Genomic DNA, 8,970 nt, shown 5'->3' on the forward strand with positions numbered 1-8,970 from the left:
TGTGTTTTGCAAGGCTTCTGCTGACATTCAAGGTTGTTGTATCTTTCTGTTTGTGTGTATAAGTTGAATATTAAAGTACTTGTGTTTTGCAAGGCTTCTGCTGGCATTCAAGGTTGTTGTATATTTCTGTCTGTGGGTATAAGTTGAATATTAAAGTACTTGTGTTTTGCAAGGCTTCTGCTGACATTCAAGGTTGTGGTATATTTCTGTCTGTGTGTATAAGTTGAATATTAAAGTACTTGTGTTTTGCAAGGCTTCTGCTGACATTCAAGGTTGTTGTATATTTCTGTCTGTGTGTATAAGTTGAATATTAAAGTTCTTGTGTTTTGCAAGGCTTCTGCTGACATTCAAGGTTGTTGTATATTTCTGTCTGTGTGTATAAGTTAAATATTATAGTACCTGTGTTTTGCAAGGCTTCTGCTGGCATTCAAGGTTGTGGTATATTTCTGTCTGTGTGTATAAGTTGAATATTAAAGAGCAGGTTGGAAGTAGTCACACTGTATGTAGTGAAGTGTTTTGGTCTGCAGGTTGGAAGTAGTCACACTGTGTGTAGTGAAGTGTTTTGGTTTGCAGGTTGAAGGTAGTCACACTGTGTGTAGTGAAGTGTTTTGGTTTGCAGGTTGGAAGTAGTCACACTGTATGTAGTGAAGTGTTTTGGTCTGCAGGTTGGAAGTAGTCACACTGTGTGTAGTGAAGTGTTTTGGTTTGCAGGTTGAAGGTAGTCACACTGTGTGTAGTGAAGTGTTTTGGTTTGCAGGTTGGAAGTAGTTACACTGTATGTAGTGAAGTGTTTTAGTCTGCAGGTTGGAAGTAGTCACACTGTATGTAGTGAAGTGTTTTGGTCTGCAGGTTGGAAGTAGTCACACTGTATGTAGTGAAGTGTTTTGGTTTGCAGGTTGGAAGTAGTCACACTGTGGTTTAAGAGTTACAGCTGACGGAGAAAAAGAAAATCGATGTTTTTTCAGCCCGTTTTCAAGAAGTCCAGGAAGATTAGTCGAACTTTAGAGGCAGTTTTGTACTTTATTAGTGAAGGGCTTTTCGTTTCTATCCTTTTGGCTGGGTTTTCCGAAGTCCTAGCGTACACTACCGTACGAAGCGTACAAGCCGCTAATTTCAACCGTACTCATCCCAACATAGGGATCGCTACCGCGCTCCGTTGGATTCACTTAAAAAGTAATCTGGATTTTGCTTAATTTATTCCGATATTTTTGTAGTCTAATGGTTAGCGTGCCCGTACTGTGGGTTCCAAGCTTCAAATTATGCGTTCTGTTATCGCGCTCCACACTTTGAGGCTACAAGTGCGCTAAAAAAATGACAGTCAAGTCCTGCCGTCTCCAGGTTGCGGATTCGAACCCCCGTTATCAAATATGCTCGCCCATTCAGCCGTGGGAGAGTTATAATGTGACGGCCAATCCTACTTTTCGTTGATAAAAGAGTAGCCCAAGAGTTGACGGTGGATGGTATTGACTAGCTACTTTCCCTCTACTCTATCACTCCTAATATAGGGACGGTTAGCGCAGATAGCCATCGAGTAGCTTTACGCGAAACTAAAAGCAAACCAAACGAAGTCCTACTACTTGTTCAGACAATATTAGCCAGAATGGCGGTAGATGTTGTTGACCAGCTGTCTTTCCTTGGTCAATGTAAAATTAGGAACAGCTTTACACGATATTTTGTTTTTATTTCTTTTTGATAATCATCTTGTACGCTGGCATAATTTGTGCATGTATATTTCTGACATATTTTAACATTCTATATATGAGAAAAAGAATGAATAAAATCGTTAAAAGGAAGACAAAAATTTTCACTTACGTTCAAGCCTAATGTGTCATTGGCAAGTTTGTAAAATAGGTGGACATTTATCTAAACGTGAAACCCAGTATATCCGTTATGTTTCGAAAGTTGGTACGTCTGTTCCATCTGCATGGAATGATTTTATTCACCTAAGTGTGATGGACTGTGGATCCGAGGGTCCAAGGTTCATGTCTCGTTAATGCTAAAAATCGCGCTTCGCACTTTGGGCCATGGTGGCGTTATAACAGTGACGTTTAGATTTTACTATTCGTTTACAGTAGCCCAAGAATTGACGGTAAGTGTACTATTGACTATCTGTCTTCCCTCTTGCCTTATCAATTCGGAATTAGAGACGGCCAGCACTGGTAGCTCTTATGCAGCTAGGTCCACTTTTTGACTAGGCAAATATATCCAACGTATTTCTTTCTACAAACTTCACTGACTGGATGCTACGTGATAGGTTAATGAAAATAATTCTAAAGTAGTGTTATTAAAACTAGTTCCCAGATCCAAACCGTGAAGTACGGAGATCTTTGCACGTGACATTACACAACTTCCTGTTACATTTATCGCCGCCATATTGGACGTCAAACTTTCCCCTCTAGTAATCCATATCAATATATGATTTGAATGTTTTAGTTCTGTGATCAGCTGTGGAAAAGCTGTTCAGTTCTCTGGTATACTTTATGCACATCACCGACATGATTTATGGCGTCACACAGCACTATATTAGAAGGCAAATTAGTCATTTTTCAAGCGAATGTCAGCACTTTTCGTTCAATATGGCGGAGTAAGTTATAAACCACGTGACTTTTTGACGTCGGTGCACGACTTCTATAGCCAGCTGCACAGTAATGGTCTGAAAGACGCCAAGCAAGATTTTTCAGAAGGTCTTCTAACTGTCCACTAACCCTTTTTCCACAGTCGCATAGATGAAAATGTTTCTTAATAACTATTGAAAACTTATATTCAGTAATATTACATCGGTTCAGTCATTGAGAACGTATGTATTTTTAAACAATGCTAGCTGTGAGTTAAGTAATGTGAGTTAAGAAGCGCAAAATCAGTGAGTAATGAAGCTTTGGTTCGTAGCATAATCGGAGTCATTACTAAACTTTAAAGCAAAGCTTGAATAAACTAATAATAATTGTAACTAGATAGAGTTTAATCTTTACCGTTTTCTTTTGTATTATTTTTATACATTGAACTTATATACTTTTCTGTGAGTTCTGGTCCTGAGCGAATTTTGTCTTACCTATTTCTACATTACAGAGTACAGCTGTTCTGGCTTTTTGTTGTTGTTGTTTATTTGATGTTGCAGGGCATCTTAGCTCTGCGGGATGGTGACTGTCGGATTCAATATCATATACTTGCAAAACAGAAAGATATAACAGCCATGAATGTCAGCAGAAGCCTGGCAAGACACTGGTACTATAATATTTAACTTATACACACCAGACAGAAATATACAACCTTGAATGTCAGCAGAAGCCTTGCAAAACACAAGAATGTGTAGTGAAGTGTTTTGGTCTGCAGGTTGGAAGTAGTCACACTGTATGTAGTGAAGTGTTTTGGTCTGCAGGTTGGAAGTATTCACACTGTGTGTAGTGAAGTGTTTTGGTCTGCAGGTTGGAAGTAGTCACACTGTATGTAGTGAAGTGTTTTGGTCTTGTAATTATCTATCCATCTAGTTGTTTGTATTAGTTTGTTTTAGTAATAGTATTACAACATCCATTTTTATAACGGATTCGGACATTCGGAAACATTTTCGTGTCAATTTTTCAGAAAACTTTAGTTGAGCAATGGACACAAAATGGTAATAAAAATATAATGGACTAAACTTGTGTTATTGTTTAATTCTATTGCAGTTTTTATTTAATTTTTTTTAAAGAAATGAACTTGGATCAGTTTTCCATAATACATTCATAGCATGTGTGTGTGTTTTTTGTAAGAAAATACGTGGATAGGTTTTATACCATATAATGTTTTTCACATTTTATATGTTAACATAGATGCAAGATAAATTCCAAAAAGACGTAAGAACCAATTTATCACGAACATAGATGATATCCGGTTTTTACTTTTGAAGAATCGTAGTATTCAAATCTATGTAAAATATGTGCAGATGGAGAGGTATATTAACCATTCATACCTACATGAAAGTGAAACAATAACCGAGTTGAACAAGTAAAGGCAAAATCTTTGACCCGTCTCAACAATACCCGAGTTGAACAAGTAAAGGCAAAATCTTTGACATGTCTCAACAATAACTGAGTTGAACAAGTAAAGGCAAAATCTTTGACCTGTCCAAACGATACCCGAGTTGAACAAGTAAAGACAAAAGCTTCGACTCGTCTCAACAATACCCGAGTTGAACAAGTAAAGACAAAATCTTTGCCCCATCCCAACAATACCCGAGTTGAACAAGTAAAGGCAAAATCTTTGACATGTCTCAACAATACCCGAGTTGAACAAGTAAAGACAAAATCTTTGCCCCATCCCAACAATACCCGAGTTGAACAAGTAAAGACAAAATCTTCGACTCGTCCCAACAATACCCGAGTTGAACAAGTAAAGGCAAAATCGTTTGACCCATCCCAACGATACCCGAGTTGAACAATTAAAGGCAAAATTTTTGACCTGTCCCAACAATACCCGAGTTAAACAAGTAAAGGCAAAATCTTTGCACCATCCCAACAATACCAGAGTTGAACAAGTAAAGACAAAATCTTTGACCCATCCCAACAATACCAGAGTTGAACAAGTAAAGGCAAAATCTTTGACCCATCCCAACAATACCCGAGTTGAACAAGTAAAGGCAAAATCTTTGACCCATCCCAACAATACCCGAGTTAAACGAGTAAAGGCAAAATCTTTGATCCATCCCAACGATACCCGAGTTGAACAAGTAAAGGCAAAATAACATCTTTGACCCGTCCCAACTATACCCGAGTTGAACAGGCAAAGGCAAAATTTTTGACCTGTCCCAACAATACCCGAGTTGAACAAGCAAAGGCATAATCTTTGACCCATCCAAACGATACCAGAGTTGAACAAGTAAAGACAAAATCTTTGACCCATCCCAATGAGATTTATGAATATTGTAGAATAGAAAGGATAAACTATTTCTATTTTATTGTGTTATAGACTACATTTTTTTATTGTAATGACATTTAATGAAGCTCATCAATTATTATGCGAATATGTACATAACACTTGTCTCATTCATCATGTTTTTGCTAAATGATACAGTGGCTGAAATTTGACAATAAAACTTGTACGAAGTCCAAACTCTTGATATGATCAAGAAAATGAGTTATTTTAAACGTTATTCTGTATTTTAATAGTAATGGTCTGTGCCAGCTGCTCATGCCAGATAATGTAGAAACTGATTTTTTTTATGAGAACACTCATAAAAAAAGCAATGCATAAAGTGGCTTAAAAACTGACACACACGTGTTTCACATATTGGTCTCTTTGAAACTGTAATTAGTATATGTCCTTTTACACAATGTCATTCTCAAAAGCCACCAGAACGTTTGACATTAAATCCAGCACATATTTTACCCCCCCCCCCTTCCAGCAGTCTGGAGAAACACAATAGGAACTTTTTCGATAAGTGAATCACTTTCCTGTTTTATTAATATATGAAATGTTTGTTTTTTTTCTTACGCTTCTAAGAACAGCCAAGTGAATTTGACTCGTACATGAAACACGTTTTTCACAACATCGAAACATTTACAACAGCTGGCCTTGCATTAAATTATTTCCTGGTTTAGTGAAAGGTTCTACCGTTTAGTGGCACAGCGGTATGTCTGCGGACTTACGACGCTAGAAACCGGGTTTCGATACTCGTGGTGGGCAGAGCACAAATTAGTCCTTTATGTAGCTTTGTGTTTAACTAAAACCAAACAAACTGGAAGGTTCTTTAAAAAAATCACAATTAGCAGAGTGGCCATAAAGGTTTTTTTTTTTAGTTTGCATGTCGTGCATAATTAAGACTAATTATTGTTAATTCTAATTTTATTGACGACTTTTAGCAACTTTTCTGATATCTATTATATAAGCAGAAAGATGTTTCCCTGAAATTTCGTATTATTCACAATTAAGGTTTAAGAAACTAATTCTTGTGTTTCTTAAAATATTTTTTGATAAACATTGTGTAATATCATTCTAAGTTCAATTCTGTGTTATCAAAATTACCGTGATTCACATTAATAAAGGATCTTCTTGTTTAATAATTTTATTAAAATCGGATAGCGACACTTGCTCTGCACAGTATTTGCTAGTAATTAATGATTTGGCTATAAAGTTAACACCTCCTAATAACTGATGTACGGACGTTTCTTAATATTGGACCATTCTTGTGGTGATCTGTTGGTAACTTGCTGTTTACTAAAACCTCTAAGGTTCGAGCTGGCGATATGCCTCTTAACGTGCTCCGCATCTTAAGATCAGGGTACATTATGAAAATAACAATCCTGATATTCCCATAAAACCAGCTATGTAGGCGGTGGATGCTGCTGACCGGTTGCCTTCCAACAGTTCAGTAATTCTGAATCAGGAACGGCTATGTCTCAACCTTTGGCTGTCTGATCTGGTCATTTTGCCTCTGTGTAGCATAAGGTGTCATTGGAGATTAAAAATATAAAACTATTATTTTAGTTTTTATTGATAAGTAACGATAACTTTATAATAAAAATCAGCCTTAGAAAGTTACACGTGGGTTATGGCACGATCAAAATCAGTCTTAGAAAGTCATATGTGGGTTATAGCACGATCAAAATCAGCCTTAGAAAGTTACATGTTGATTATAGCACGATCAAAATCAGCCTTAGAAAGTTACATGTGGGATATGGCACGATAAAAATCAATCTTAGAAAGTTACTTGTGGGTTATAGCACGATCAAAATCAGCCTTAGAAAGTTACATGTGGGTTATAGCACGATCAAAATCAGCCTTAGAAAGTTACATGTGGGTTATAGCACTATCAAAATCACCCTTAAAAAGTTGCATGTAGGTTATAGCACGATCAAAATCAGCCTTAGAAAGTGACATGTGTTCTCTAGTTTCTGATATTTTTCCATACAACAATTTTAGAATACAATGTTTTGTTACTAGTTTCTGCACTTTTTACCAGTCGAACTCTTGGCTTCCAGTGGGGCTAGTTGGAAAGCAGACATTACTTCTTGAAGCAAGTCATAACGAGGATACTGTGCGGCGCGGTAAGAAGTATACGGTAGATTATCTACTTTCTTATAACGCACATAATGGCTTACTGATCAAAGACTGTAATAAGTACTTTGGGTTGTAACTAATCTATCACTTGGGGCTCTAGGTTTGAAAGGCACATCCTAGGTGTAGTAAAGTGTTTTAGTGTGCAGGCTGGAAGTAGTCACACTGTGTGTAGTGAAGTGTTTTGGAGTGCATGTTGGAAGTAGTCACACTGTGGTGAAGTGTTTTGGTGTGCAGGTTGGAAGTAGTCACACTGTGTGTAGTGAAGTGTTTTGGTGCGCAGGCTGGAAGTATACACACTATGTGTAGTGAAGTGTTTTGGTGTGCAGGCTGGAAGTATACAGACTATGTGTAGTGAAGTGTTATAGTGTGCAAGTTGGAAGTAGTCACACTGTGTGTAATGAAGTGTTTTGGTGTGCAGGCTGGAAGTATACACACTACGAAAAAAGTTTTTAGTTTATCATATTTTAATAAATTATAATTACCACCAAAGTTCGACACGGGGGGTGTCTACCAGATAATGTGGATAATCAGTTCACCAAAGTTCGACACGGGGGGTGTCTACCAGATAATGTGGATAATCAGTTCACCAAAGTTCGACACGGGGGTGTCTACCAGATAATGTGGATAATCAGTTCACCAAAGTTCGACATGGGGGGTGTCTAACATCAGATTTTTTCTGTCTGAGTATACTGACGACAGAATAATGTTGATCAGATATCAGTTGTTAGGTACAAGAAAGGACAAACCGTTTAACATTTCGTATTCCTACGTTCTGCCAGTCTGAAACGACCGTTCTAGTATTCTGAATCAACAGTAAACAAACTGCAGAGTCTATACCCTAAGGGTTAAGTTATACCAGTGAGAGATTCTTTAGCCAATTTTCCTGATATAGCTGTACACACATTTCAGACGCACCAACTTGTAACTCTGGCTGTAATACATGCTATATCCTTTCAGATACAAACATTAATTATAAACACGTTTTGTCAGGTTTTAATATTTTACAGAAGCGTTGGTCATTGTTATACCAGCGAAGAGATAGAATCTTCCTCTGCTATCACGAAGGTGCGTTTCATACATTTGTTTTGGTATTGTTACGTATCCGTGGGGACCTGCATGTTAATATAAGGAGTTGATGGTAGTTCTCAGACGTATCTTGTCGAAAATCGTTCACTGCTTGTCCAGAAGTATATTTATATTATAAAGATTTTTCTAAGTTGTTTGTCGAGCATGTTACTATTAATTTTCATTAATATTCATTGTTACTTTTGCTGTATCTCCCTTATTTTCTTAACTCAGTTTCAGCCGTTTCGACCAAAAAACTTCAATCGGTTGTAAGGTGTACACATTAAAAGTATTGCTTGATAGAAATGATTAAAGATGAATAAGAACGTGACCTTGACTTACTCTGTGATCAAGTTTAGGTAGGCAACATTTCTTAGTTTTAACAATATCTTTTCTGACAGTATAATTGTGCCAAAATTTTCCTTTTGAATGAACAATACAACTGCCAGCTTACCCTGTCTGTTGAATAAACAATTTTCTTGTAACACAATGAAATATGTGTAGGTTTTAACAATGTTGAATTCTCTTGTGTACATTTAAGCCCCCAGTGGCTCAGCGATAAATCTGCAGGATTATAACCCTAAAATTTAGTAAGAACACAACCCATTCTATATGTTTTCGTGCTTAACAACAAACACTTTAACAAAAGTTATGTACATTTGAACGTTGTCATTATACACCAACTTAAAGACTTCGCTGTGGTTGTACAACTTTCGCCTGGTTTATCGTAAATTTGGACATTTGTAGGCTTATTACGACATGTTCAAAAAATACAATAAATATTTCATGTTCCATTTAGCGAAGTTAGTACATGTATTGTACTTTTTACAATATTACAGATTCAAAAACTGATTATCCACATTATCTGGTAGA

The 8,970-nt window shown here is 36.9% G+C and overlaps 1 long non-coding RNA gene across 1 annotated transcript in view; it reads left to right on the top strand.

Annotated features, from left to right (window-relative positions):
- Positions 1–7,610, top strand: part of LOC111083809 — a 10,895-nt gene extending 3,285 nt beyond the window's left edge. Inside the window, exon 3 of the long non-coding RNA XR_002609258.1 lies at positions 7,523–7,610. This is a non-coding gene — a long non-coding RNA (uncharacterized LOC111083809). The remainder of the gene's footprint in view (positions 1–7,522) is intronic.
- The last annotated feature ends 1,360 nt before the right edge of the window (positions 7,611–8,970 follow it).

This window comes from Limulus polyphemus, unplaced genomic scaffold, assembly GCF_000517525.1.
Source record: "Limulus polyphemus unplaced genomic scaffold, Limulus_polyphemus-2.1.2 Scaffold11307, whole genome shotgun sequence".
NCBI classification, from domain to species: domain Eukaryota; kingdom Metazoa; phylum Arthropoda; class Merostomata; order Xiphosura; family Limulidae; genus Limulus; species Limulus polyphemus.